The 13617-nt window shown below is 42.6% G+C and overlaps 1 long non-coding RNA gene across 11 annotated transcripts; it reads right to left on the reverse strand.

The window, feature by feature from the left end:
* Positions 1-1016: 1016 nt before the first annotated feature.
* LOC136496643 (uncharacterized) lies at positions 1017-5796 on the reverse strand. Of its 11 annotated transcripts, XR_010769099.1 has the most exons (6): positions 5351-5796; positions 4830-4925; positions 3874-4683; positions 3647-3728; positions 3405-3471; positions 1035-1564 (listed from the first exon to the last, which is right to left on the reverse strand). It is a non-coding gene; the product is annotated as an uncharacterized lncRNA (long non-coding RNA). The 11 variants fall into 11 exon arrangements; XR_010769107.1 differs by lacking the exon at positions 5351-5796 and adding an exon at positions 2628-2729 and having other exon boundaries at positions 1017-1564; positions 3874-5289; XR_010769104.1 differs by lacking the exon at positions 5351-5796 and adding an exon at positions 2566-2718 and having other exon boundaries at positions 1019-1564; positions 3874-5289.
* Between the last annotated feature and the right edge of the window lie 7821 nt (positions 5797-13617).

Here is a 13617-nt window from a genome sequence, read left to right on the forward strand (position 1 = left end):
TGTAGCATTAGCATGGAGGCTGAGTAAAATGGACGATCATTTAATTATAAAACTGAAGGATCTAATGTCTGCACAGTCTCACTAAATAGAGTACTATTTTGAAGTCATAGAAAATAAGATAAGATAGCTATGCATAAAAATTAATGTGTGGAATATGTGAACATTCCATATCAAGGTTTCAGAAATTACAACACAAAAACTCAAACAACAACAACAACAAAGTCTTTAAATCCAAAACAAGTTAGGATAGGCTAGAGTTGAAACCCAGTAAAAGCAATCAAAGGTTCAGACACGTGAATACCTGTTTTCCAACCACTCCTATCTAAGGCTAAGTCTTTGTGTATATTTCATCTTTTCAAGTCTCCTTTTATTGCCTCTACCCAAGTCAACTTCGGTCTTCCTCTGTCTCTCTTCACGTTACTATCCTGGCTTAGGATTCCACTATGCACCGGTGCCTCTAGAGTTCTCCGTTGGACATGTCCAAACCATCTCAACCGATGTTGGACAAACTTTTCTTCAATTGGTGCTACCCCTAATTTATTACGTATATCATCGTTCCGAACTCGATCCCTTCTTGTATGACCGCAAATCCAACGCAATATACGCATTTCCGCAACACTTATCTGTTGAACATGTCATCTTTTCGTAGGCCAGCATTCTGCACCATACAATGTAGCAAGTGTAATCGTCGTCCTATAAAACTTGCATTTTAGCTTATGTGGTACCCTTTTGTCACGTAGGACACCAGATGCTTGGCGCCACTTCATCCACCCTGCTTTGATTCTATGGCTAACATCTTCATCAATATCCCCGTCTCTTTGTAGCATTGATCCTAAATATCGAAAGGTATCCTTCCTAGGCACTACTTACCTTCCAAACTAATATCTTCCTCCTCCCGAGTAGTAGTGCCGAAGTCACATCTCATATACTTAGTTTTAGTTCACAAAAACTCAAAGCATCATATAATTTGGACTCAAAGTAGCATATGAAAATTCTGTGTAGGATGATGAATCAATGCAGTTCTCTTCTAAAGGTTTCAGAAATTACAACACAAAAACTCAAAGCATCATATAATTTGGACTCAAAGTAGCATATAAATTCTGTGCAGGATGATGAATCAATGCAGTTCTCTCTTATGGTTCAGGAACAAGTAAACTAAAAAACTCACACATCTCATTGTAAATAATATTGTTCTGTACATGGTTGCATTGTGCGGTCATTATAACAAATTGAAATTGGTTACAGATAATATGACAAAAGTTCATACAAAGGAATAAGATTTGAAACACTAAAACCACTACAGTGTTGCTATTAACTGTTACATATGTATTCTTAGAAAGAAAGTGGATCTCCTCTAAGGTACAAGACTGTACTAAATTTGGTTAGATGGACATTGTGCATCTAAATAGGATCCTCCAGTATACAATGAACTCACCTATATATTCCAAATCACAACCACAGGGGTGTTCGACGATGGGTCAGAAACCGGCAGCGAGTGTCCTGGCAAGGGAGACGTGGTGGCCTCCAAGTGCAGCTGTGCACTTCACCTCCAGCCGCAGCGTGGCTGCATGGGTGAATCAAGTGAACACGAGTTCTAGCATTCTAGATGTGCATAAAGTAGGTAACGCATGCCAGCATCAGAAAGCACAAGGTAGAAAACACATGCCATCTTAAACTTCAGTTGGCTGCCATCTTAAAATAGTAAGAAATTAATATGAACATGAGTCTGGGTTCTGGCCCAACAACTATTGTGTAGGGGATTTTTAGACTTACTACCTCTGACTTTTTAGTTGAAAGGTACACGAATTATGCAACAATTATGCTTTCAACAAAAACAGAGATTAATTCTGACTTTTTAGTTGAAAGGTACACCGATTATGCAACAATTATGCTTTCAAGAAAAACAGAGATTATCTCTTTTCCAGAATAAAATAAAGTCTGTCAGAACAAAATTAGAATACGCCCAGGAAACAAAAGGCAGAACTATCTAAGGAGAACTTACAAGTTTCAAGGCCACCCCAGCTTTTATTATTGAACTGGACAGTAAAGATTAAGCAGTTACTTTAGCAGTTTAGCCCACTGTATCTGCTCACGATCAGATAGATACGGTGGAAGAGCTCTTCTTACAAAATTTATATTCTACATTCTAAATTTTAGCCTAAATGCCTTTCATCAGCTTCGTTAGGTTTTCTTTTCCCAAAGCACTCGAGCATGATGAAAGAACAAGGATTAGTTAATATGCAACCATAATACAACATCGTCACTTGCTACCTAAATTGTTGCTCTAAACTAAACTACAGCATCATGCCCATAATAAAAGAAAAAAAAAACACAAGGAACTAAATAGACGGTTATTCAGTAAACTCAGATTAGGATCATCTCCAAATCATCATGCTAAACAACACAAAGTACCAAATAACAGAATATAATGATATGAAAAAAAGTTATATCTATTATCGGGTATCACCAGTGATGGATCCAGAAAAATATAAGGGGGGTATAGTAGTTTAGAGTAGTTTTATATTAAAACATCGATGAGAAGTATGTAAACTGAAATGGGCGTACCCAGTGCAGAGAGCTCGCACTCTGTGCGGGGTCTGGGGAAGGGTGTTAGTGGCAAGCCTTACCCTCGCCTGTGCAATGCGAGGAGACCGCGACTCGAATCCGGGACCTTCCGGTCACAGGCGGTAAGACTCTACCGCTGGCACCAGACCCGACCTTCATGAAAACTGAAATATATCATGAAAAAAATGATGCAATTTATCTGCGCCCAAAGTCTCAAATCAATAGACGGCATGTGGCGATGACGCCCATTGCAATCTATCCAAAAGACACGATAAAATGGTCCCTCAAATATGAAATTCAAAATCCTAAAATTTGAAGAGAATGGTGTATACCACTAATCTTTTAGGCACTAATATATGCCTGATCAAGCAATGCCATCACAATTGATGGTGCTCTGCACAGGCTATCGCAAGACACCAACCATGATAAAAATCGCAGATGGCAACCCTTATCAGTTATCACAACAAACCACCGAGTGAATCCCTTCATTCTGGAATTGCAGGAAGCAAAGTGGGGCAGTACGATTCTGAATTCCCTTAGTTGACATAACAAGCAAGTCTGAATTTCCTTAAGTTAACATAATAACAATACTATGACTAACAATTGTCAGACTCAACTACTCAAGACAGTCAGACACATCACATGACCAGTGGCGGATCTAGAAAAAAAATTTAGGAGGGGCTAAGCAAAAAGAGCTAGACCAACTTCACTCAATTATATCCCATACAAAGATAAGATATAGCAGTTTTAAACATTTTACATGATAACTATGATAAACAATCGAAAGTGCATCATAAAACGCATAAGAAGAAGTAAAAGATACAATTTTTAGAACTAACCAACAAAAGATCGATAGATGATGACGCATTCACGCTGTTGTATTCTTCATGAATCATTAGAAGCAATCTATACAAGAAAAAAATAAATTAGTGACAAATTTCAAGTATTTAACTTCAAAGTTTTGAAGGTAGAAGAGAACATATATCATACCACTAAATTGTTTCGAGGCACTAACATATCATTAATCAAATTTTGAACGATTACAAAGTTCAAAAGGCAAATCTAAAGAAAAAGAGTATACCTGTTGGGTGCTGGCTGTTGCCCTGCTGGCGCTGCGGTGCTTGAAGTGGTACAGTATAAGAATGCTTCCAGCTAGCAGGGTCCTAGAGAAAATAAATAGAAAAATATTTTACCTCTAAGGCAAGATTCTGGCACCCGCACCATCAGACTGCGGTCACTGCGCACCATAACACAGACACCGCGTATCTCTGAAACGTGAAGAACTGAAGATAGTGGAGAACTGGAGACCTGCCTGGGCGCCTGGCTGCCTGCCGCCTACTCGGCCGCCGCGTCGCCCCTCGTCGGAGACTCGGAGTCACTGCAGCGTCGGCGTCGGCGCGTCGCCCCTAGCCGACGGCCCTGCGCGGCGACGTGCAACTGCCGGTAGGACGCGATGCGACGCAGCTCTGCAAAGCGAAGCAGTACAGGCAGTACTGAGTGCAGGACGAGCTAGCAAGAAATCCACGGCGAAATTCAGTAGCAAACCGCTCGAATCATCAAGATTTCACCCAGAAACAAACCAAAACAAGGCTGCGCCCCTAGGGGACTGTGCGCTCCAGCTGGCTACTGTGAGCCTGCGATGCGCGGCTGCGCGGGCGCGGCCGCTGCTACCTGCTGCCTCTGCCCGCCGAGATCCCCGGCGCCTCCGTCTCCGTGGCTCCGTCGGCCGTTGGGTTGGAGGCTTTGGAGCCAACCCTAGCTGGAGCCGCCGCCGCTCGCCCACTCGTCCAGTCGCTCGAGTCGAGTGCGACTCCTCTGCTCCCGTGACCGACGGAATGAGAAACGAAGGATTTTCGTCGGTCTTCTTGATGGGCTGTGAACAGGCTTCGTTAGTGGGCCACTGAAAGTGAAACATACACATTCCGGCGGTCCGGCCCAGGAAGCAGACCAACCCCTGCTCGTCTTCAACCTCCGGTGTCCGGTCCTCCGTCACCAGCGAGCAGCGACGTTCCACGCCTCCATGGCTGAAATTTTTATGGAGGGGCTGAGGGGGGCTCCAATGGCGCGGCCAGGGTAGGGGGGGCTTGAGCCCCGGCAGCCCCCCTGGCAGATCCGCCACTGCACATGACACTACGCTTTTAGAAGCACGCAACAGGGTATTGCAAAGAAGCAAAGCAACAGGGTATTGCAATTCCTATTTCTATGTTGTGCCACAAATAGAAAAGGTACGGAATTGAATAATTAGAAAAATGACTTCTTAATACCTGCAGGTCGCAGCTACTAATTTCTATGCCTAGCCCGATGCCGTCTTGCTCTGGCAGTGGCAGATCGTAACCCCAGTGCCCAATCTTCAGTATATACTAATGAGCCCATTCCATCAAGTTAGCCCTAAATTAGTTTTTAAAGGAAAAAATAGGAACTTAAATTTGTTTTATTCAGCATTTCAACTGTCAATAACTCAATCTTGCACTCTATTTTCACAGGTCGCATATTTCATCTCGGAAAAAATAGGAACCTAAATTAGTTTTTTATTCAGCATTTCAACTGTCAATAACTCAATCTTGCACTCTATTTTCACAGGTCGCAGATTTCAGCTGAAATTCATACCTCATCTTCTAACTGGACATCATCTATCATCTATCATCTATTCTCCAACCAGAGAAGCCAAGCAGGGGCATTGCAACCACAGGGAGAATAATGCATTGACCAGGGAAAAAAAGTAAAAAGAAGACCTGGTGAGGGCAGGGATGAGGCGACAGAAGGCGAGTTGGGTCGGTGGCCTGACCTTGCCGGGTTCCTGCAGGGCTGCAGCAGCTCCTCACCAATCGGCTGGAGGGAGCTGTGGTGTCCTGGCAGCGAAGAGGCTGGACGAGGCGAGGTCAGGTCGGGGCCGCGGAGCGGGGGTGCTGCTGCTGCTCGCAGGGCACCAGAGCGAGCGAGCTATGCTGGGCTCCCTTGCCGCGGTGACGGCGTCGTCTTCCGGCAGGGAGGCGGGACGAGGAGGAGTCGCCGGCTGTGCCCGCCGCGGCGAGACGTGGCCGGATGGCCTTGCCGGGACAGCCGGCTTCCGTTGCACTACGGGCGTAGTTGGGCTGGCGTGGCGTCGGGGCTCAGACGTCGCCCGCTTCACCGCCAGCGACGGCGAACGCCGGCAGAGCGGTCCCGTGGCACGTGCCGCGCCGGCGGGGACGCCGACTACCGTGCGCTACGGGAGCGGACACCATAGGAGGCAGCGGCATATTATCTTTTAGAAAAATCGTATATTTCTTGATGTCACGTAAAAATACTTTTTAAATAAAAGTCGTAAACGATATTTTTTTTCTAATGTATGCTATTGAAATTTTATATTATTTTTTAAGCATCTTAACGACTCTAAATATGAAAACTCAAAACTATAAAGTTATAAATCTCATTGAGAGCTACAAGTTTGATATAAAAAGTATCTTTATTTGATAATATACAGAAAATATATTATTTTTCTAATGCGACAAGCACATGTACGCGGTTATTATGTTTCTAAAATTTTATATTATTTTTTGAGCATCTTAACGTCCTCAAATAAAAAAAACTCAAAACTAAAAAGTTGTAGATCTTATTGAGTGCTAAAATTTTTATATAAATTTCATCTTCATCCAATGTTTTATCAAAGAGTTATGATTTTTCAAAGTTTTTGTCTTGTCGCGCTACTTCCGGTGCCGCAATAAACAATACTTTCACGTCAACCGGAGTGGCGTGATAATGTTTCCGCACCAATGCATGTGGCACGACCAAAAGAGTCAAATAAAAAAAAATTAGGAGCAATTATTATTAAAATATTAAATAAAAAAATTAAAAAAGTCCTTTGATCAGCAAGCTTCCGGATATATATACGATGCAGTTCGCCTTCAGTAAAACATCGATTTTGCAGCTCAAGTAATCTGATGAACCTAGCTCCTACCATGAAATTTCAGGCAGGATCTTCATATGGAGCAATGTCCTTTGAGAAACGGATGGTGCTGAACTGCTGATGACTAGTACATTCCTAAGGAGCACAAACTGAACTGAAACTTCTCCAAAGTCATTAAAAAAAGCCAGACTATTTGACACCAGTAGTTCATCTTAAAATCGCTTTCTGTTCACTTGTTTATAAATCGTACTTTTTCAGTCGACGAACAATATTTTTTTCTTATAATAAATCAGTCAACAGTATTTTCAGCCATGGCTTATCAGCCAAATGAATAGGTGAAATGTCCTAATATGGCTAAAGGGGTGAATAGCCTATTTAAAAATCTACAAATCAACTAGAGTAATTTGATTAGTATAACAAATAGTGAAATACAAACTTGCTCTAGCTCTACAAGGGTTGCAAGCCACCTATACAATAATTCTAGTTGCTATGATCTCTAGACACACAATTTGCTATGTCACTACTCACTAAGAGCTCTCACACTTGCTATACTAAAGAGCTCCACTAGATGAACTTAAAACAACAAAGCAAGTTCTCAATTTTAATTACACTAAAGAGCTTGCTACAACTAGTTTGCAAGAATATAAATAAGTGAGTAGGGTGATTATACCGCCGTGTAGAGGAGTGAACCAATTACAAGATGAATACTAAATTAATCACCGAGAGAATACCAAAGGGCAAGAGATAACTAATTTTTCTCCCGAGGTTCACGTGCTTCCCGGCACACTAGTCCCCGTTGTGTCGACCAACACTTGATGGTTCGGCGGCTAAGAGGTGTTGCACGAATCTTATCAACACAATTGGGCACTGTAAGAACCTACACACAAGTGAGGTAACTCAATGACACGAGCAATCCACTAGAGTTACCTTTCGGCACTCCGCCGAGGAAGGCACAAGACCCCTCACAATCACTGCGATCGGAGCCAGAGACAATCACCAACCTCCGCTCAACGATCCTCGCTGCTCCAAACCGTCTAGGTGGCGGCAACCACCAAGAGTAACAAGTGAATCCCGCAGCGAAACACGAATACCAAGTGCCTCTGGATGCAATCACTCAAGCAATGCACTTAGATCTCTCCCAATCTCACAAAGATAAAGAATCAATGATGGAGATGAGTGGAAGAGCTTTGGCTAAGCTCACAAGGTTGCTATGTCAATGCAAATGGCCAAGAGAATGAGCTTGAGCCGGCCATTGGGCTTAAATAGAAGCCCCCACGAAATAGAGCCGTTGGCTCCTCAGTTCACTGAAAAACGGGATGACCGGACGCGCAGGTCAGATCGACCGGACGCTAGACCCCAGCGTCCGGTCGCGCGATGTGTGCCATGTGTCCCCTGCTTCAAACGCTGATCGCCTGATCTCAATGGTCATCAGTACATTTAAGTTGTGACCAGACATGCTGCTTCGAAGTGACCGGATGCAGGACCTCAGCGTCTGGTCGTTTCCAGTAAGCATCCAGAAGCGAAAAATCATGACCGGACGCGTCCGGTCACTCGACGCCTCCTCTGTGCGCTACCACATTAGCAGGACCGGACGCACCCCGTTAGTGTCCGGTCACTAAGTGACCCAGTGTCCGGTCGAAGACCGACGCTAGCGTCTTCACGTTTCCACTGACCGGACACGCCGGTCCTACCGAGACCAGAGTCCGGTCAGTTACAGTGACCTCTGTCTTTTCTATATAGAGCGTCGGTGCCACCGTCGGACTGTCTGCACTCTACGGGCGGACACTCCACCGGTGAAGTTCCTAACCCTTGCTCAAATGTGCCAACCACCAAGTATATCACCTTGTGCACGTGTGTTAGCATATTTTCATAAATATTTTCAAGGGTGTTAGCACTTCACTAGATCCTAAATGCATATGCAATAAGTTAGAGCATCTAGTGGCACTTTGATAACCACATTTCACTATGAGTTTTACTTCTCTTAATAGTACGACTATCGATCCTAAATGTAATCACACTCACTAAGTGTCTTGATCACTAAAATAAAATGGCTCCTTGTATTTATACCTTTGCCATGAGCCTTTTGTTTTTCTCTTTCTTCTTTTCCAAGTTCAAGCATTTGATCATCACCACGCCATCACCATCATCATGATCTTCACCATTGCTTCATCACTTGGAGTAGTGCTACCTATCTCATAATCACTTTGATAAACTAGGTTAGCACTTAGGGTTTCATCAATTAACTAAAACCAAACTAGAGCTTTCAACAGGGCATTTGCTGCTATTTCACAAGCCATGTGTTGAAGCCTCTTTGGCGAATTGACAATTTGAAAGTGCATCTAGCCCTTTAGTGGGTTTTGAATGATTGAATGATAACGTGATTAAAGGTCTAACCCATTTGCTAAGTGTGGACATGTAATAGGTTATCTCACAGGTACTTAATGAAAGCTAAATTGATGTGTTGTTGTATAAACAATCTAGTTCAATCACAAGACAACAATGCAAATAGAATTCATGCAAATGCTTATTTATTGTGAGATTTCCATGTACTATGTGAAAGCAAGCATGGTACGAATTAATTAATGAGACATGAGGGATTGCATATGGAGTGGTCTCATATTTGAAGCTTGCTAAATTGAAATGAAAAAAATAACAATACAAATGAATGGATGATTCAACACAAAATGTGACTTGATGGCTTGAGATGGTGAAGATAGCAAGGAAATGCTTCGAGATACTAAGCAAGGGTGAAGGGCAAGCGATGGCTTGGTGGACAAAGAATCTAGCTAGGGTGAAGAAGGAAGTACTTGCATTTAGTTGAGATGCTAATCAAGCTATGATGGTCATGTTGATGTAGAGGATCAAATCACTATTGGAGTGTTTGATGGAAGTGACTTGATACATTTGGGATTATTCATATTTGATGAATGGAATCAAGTCATGTGCTTAAGATGGCTATGCTCAAGTGAAAAGATCAATATCAACATGTTGGCACCCTTACTTGATGAAGATTGAAAGAGACGGCATCAATTCAAAAGAGATCAACCCAAGCGATATAAATTCATTTTTCCTTTGATCTTTAGTAATAGGAATGCCATACTATTAAGAGAGATGCATTATGTTGATAGATAATTATTCATAAGTGCTCAAGCCAACCTATGTGAGGTTTGAGTGAAAAAGAGAAGAGAGAAACTAACTTTGTTCTGTGACCATACGTCCGGTATGCATACCGGATATGTCCGGTATGCATATCGGATGTGTTCGGTATGGTAGGGTCACTTAGGTGTTTCTCTAACATGGTTTGTCGGGAGTTCTGATGTGAGTCAGGAGTTCCGATGGTCGGGAGTTCCGACGTCTCGCGCTTAACTGACTTGGAGAGTTCACTATCCTCGTCATACCGGACGTGTCCAGTATGGACGACCAGAGCCCAATGGCTAGTTTTCAAATGAGCTGAGGGTCGGGAGTTCTGACGTGAGTCGAGAGTTCCGATGGTCGGGAGTTCCAGCATTCGTCTAAAGTTTTGACACCTCGCACACTAACAAAGTTACCGTTGGCACAGTGCAAGTCATATCGAACGTGTCCGGTATGTTCGGTATGGCAACGGCTAGAAAACGGCTAGTTTTTCAAAGGGGCTATAAATAACCCCAAGCCTCCACCTTTGGAGACTGCTGATTCTGCTGATCCTCTAGCATGTTTTTGAGCCTTGCCAACTCTCCCAAACCCTCTCTTAGTGAGTGTGTGATCCAAATTGTAAAATCCATTTGTGGGTTGAGAGAGAATTCGAAATTGAGAGCAAGCCACCACTTGAGCACTTGTGCATATTGTCTATTTCATGATTTGCATTTGTTACTCTTGGACTCATCGGTACTAGATGGCTTGGCGTGCCGGAGAGCACCCAAGAGATTGTGGTGTGCCTTAGAAAGTTTGTAACGGTCGATTATGCTGCCTCGGAATCGACTAGTGGAAGGAGGAAAATGAGTTGGAAAAGACTCCGGCTAGAGTGACCTTCGTAGTACCCTCTAGGGCTGACCTTCGTTGGGTCGCCCGTAGCCCCCTCAATGGAGAGTAGGACTCGAACGAGTTCGAACTTCAGTAAAATAAATATCGTGTCTCAATTCGCATCTCATTTGATATTTGTGTTGCTCTAGCTCTTGTGCAGGTTACCTGTGTGTGGCACTATCTTTAGTGGGTGCCTATAGGTTGGATTGAAGTTTGGAATCAAAAGGAGCAAGTTAGGGGTCACACTGCAGAACTCGTGTATACCGGACGTGTCCGATATTGCCTGAAGTGTTCGATTGAACCGGACGTGTTCGGAACCTCTACCGGAGTGTCCGGTATTGGCCCCTGCTCTGTTTTTATCTATTCATTGCACTAATCATTGTGTTGCAAGGTTGTGGCTCCTAGATTTATTTAGTATCTTTTACATACTCTGTGGCTAACTTGTGAGGGGTGGTATTACTCTTATTTGAAGTTTCCATTTTCCCTTTACTAATCATTTCCGCATTTAAAGGTGTTACTTTTTAGAAACACCTATTCACCCCCCTCTAGGCGGCATCATAGGTCCTTTCAATTGGTATCAGAGCTAGGTTCTCACCTAAAGCTTCTCTACCGTGAGAAAAGGATGTCGACACCTATCGAGTTGGAGCCAGTGCTTCTCCAAAATGATGGTTCAAACTTTTTACCTTGGTCAATTCATGTACTCAATGCTTTTAGGGATATTAGTCCTCTTGTTGAGCATATTGCGGATGCAAGCATACCTCTTCCTATAGTTGATTGGAGCAACTACAAAAATTTGTCAAAAGAGGAAGAGATATGCGTGCAACTCAATGCTCAAGCTATTAATGTCATTTTGAGTACATTGAGTGCGGAGGTTCAAGATGAGGCAATCTTTAATGGACAACCACCTTCAGAGAGTGCTCATCTTATTTGGACTAGACTTGTTGAATTATATGGAAAATCCAAATGTGATGATGCTATTGAGTGCAATTCAATGGAAAGTATGTCCATTGTGTCTTCATACAGCGAAGAAGCCTCACAAGACCTCAAGAGCACCAAGCCGGAGCAAGAAATGCAAGCAGCGCATGACCTGCTGTCTACCTGCACATACCGGACATGTCCAGTATACCTACCGGACATGTTCGGTATGGTCGAGGTAGCAGAGCAGTGAGCAGCTGTTTGCAAGGATGCTCAAGACCGGTGGCGACCAAGTGATGAGTCAACCTCGATATTTCATGATTCTCATCACCTGTGTCTCATGGCCAAGAAAAGCAAGAAGAAGAGTAACAAGAAATATTAAAAAAAGGAGAAAGCACAAGCAGATGATCAAGATAAGAGTGATGTTGAAGTTGAAGACAACTACAACCTTGATCATCTCAACCGCAAAGACAAGTTCATCATCATGAAGATAGTTGAAAACAATGATGAGCTTGAAGAAGAGATTGAGAAGCAAGAGCAATCACTTCAAAAGCAAGAATTATTTCTCATCTCTAAGATGGAACAATTAAAGGCTCTAAGTGAAAGGTATGAAAAATTGTCAATTGAGCATGATTTAGTTACTAACTCCTCTTCTAGTGTTTCACAACTAGAGAAGGAAAACTTTGAGCTCAAGGCAAGGCTAGATGAACTATCAAGCAAATATAATATTCTCCAAGCCAACTATGTTCATCTCAAGTGCTCACATGAGGAATTAGTAGAATCAAGCATCATGCTTGAGGTAGCCCATGAGGTTGTAATCACATCGATAAAATCTTCTCAACCTCTCGTAAATGCACTCACTAGTACACCATCTCAATTAAATATTTCTTGTGCTAATGAGTGTGCTCCTCAAGCAAGCCAATCTTTAATTGAGCTAAATCTCATAGAAAACATCGAGCTCAAAGAAGAGTTGGAAAGATTAAAGAAAGATGTGATTTGGTTGAAGGGTAAGGAGAAAGCACAACCTTCTCAAGATAACCGTGATAACATGGTGAAGAAGCTTGAGAAGGATTCAAACCTTGCTTCCTCCAAAGCCAAACAAAAGAATCACATTACAAGCAAGGCCAACACAACCAAAGCAAGAAACATGGAAAAAGGTTATGCTATGGTTGTGGATTATGTGGACATGAGTAGGCTATGTGTCCACATAAGAGTTGGGCCGACAAGTGTGAAGTGGCCGAACAAAAGGCCTCAAACAAGTTGGCCAACCAAAAGTAAAGTGAGGAAGCCCAAGTTGCAACAAGAAGATGCTATGGATGCAATGAGATGGGCCACAAGGTTGATAGATGTCCATACAAGCAAAACAAGCATAGAGCAAACAAAGGCTGCATATGCTATGCTTGTAGAAGAAAGGGGCATCTAAGCTTTGAATGCCTAAATGGTAACACTCCTAAGTCGAACACATTTGTTTATAATGATATGCTTAGGAAGACCACAAATGGAGTTAGCACAAGCAAGGTGATGTGTTCACCACAAACTAGTGCTAAAGCCATTTGGGTGCCTAAGCACTTGTTGACTAACTCAAAAGGACCCAACAAGAGTTGGGTACCAAGGTGTGCTTAGGTTAATGATGTAGGTACTTGGTGATGAGATGAAGGCTTCAGGGTGGTTGAGCAAGCAAATTAAAAATATTCACTCAATCTATCAACCAATTCTCATCATAATCTCCTATATGGTTGACCCGAAGATAATTTAATAAATATATCATCTACTTCATCCTCACCATTGGTAACAAGTACCTAAACCTTTTAGGATAGCCACTTTGTGTGTTTTGTGCTCAATGGCTCACAAATAGGCATATTTGTGAAATATTGAAAGTGGCTAATTAGTTTCACTTGATAATTATCATGTTTGCCATATGGTGCTTTCAATAGCTCTCTAGTAGAGCAATTTATTTGTTGAGATGCAGGGCATAAAAGAAATACTAGAGCTAAAATGAAGAATCACAAGCAGCAGATTAATTGTCTCTGTCCTACACCTACCGGACGTGTTTGGTATTCATATCAGACGGCCAGGAACAGAAAGAGAAGTGTTTCTGTTCTAAACATGCCGGACTTGTCCGGTATGTCTACTGGACGTGTCCGGTATTGCAAGAACCAGAACACAAATTGGATTGTGACAGAGTCTTTGATCAACATATTTTCATATATCCTTAATTTACTCAGACGCTTGTGATTTATCAAATCTAAGTG

Source organism: Miscanthus floridulus, chromosome 1, assembly GCF_019320115.1.
Source record: "Miscanthus floridulus cultivar M001 chromosome 1, ASM1932011v1, whole genome shotgun sequence".
In the NCBI taxonomy this organism is placed as follows: Eukaryota; Viridiplantae; Streptophyta; class Magnoliopsida; order Poales; family Poaceae; genus Miscanthus; species Miscanthus floridulus.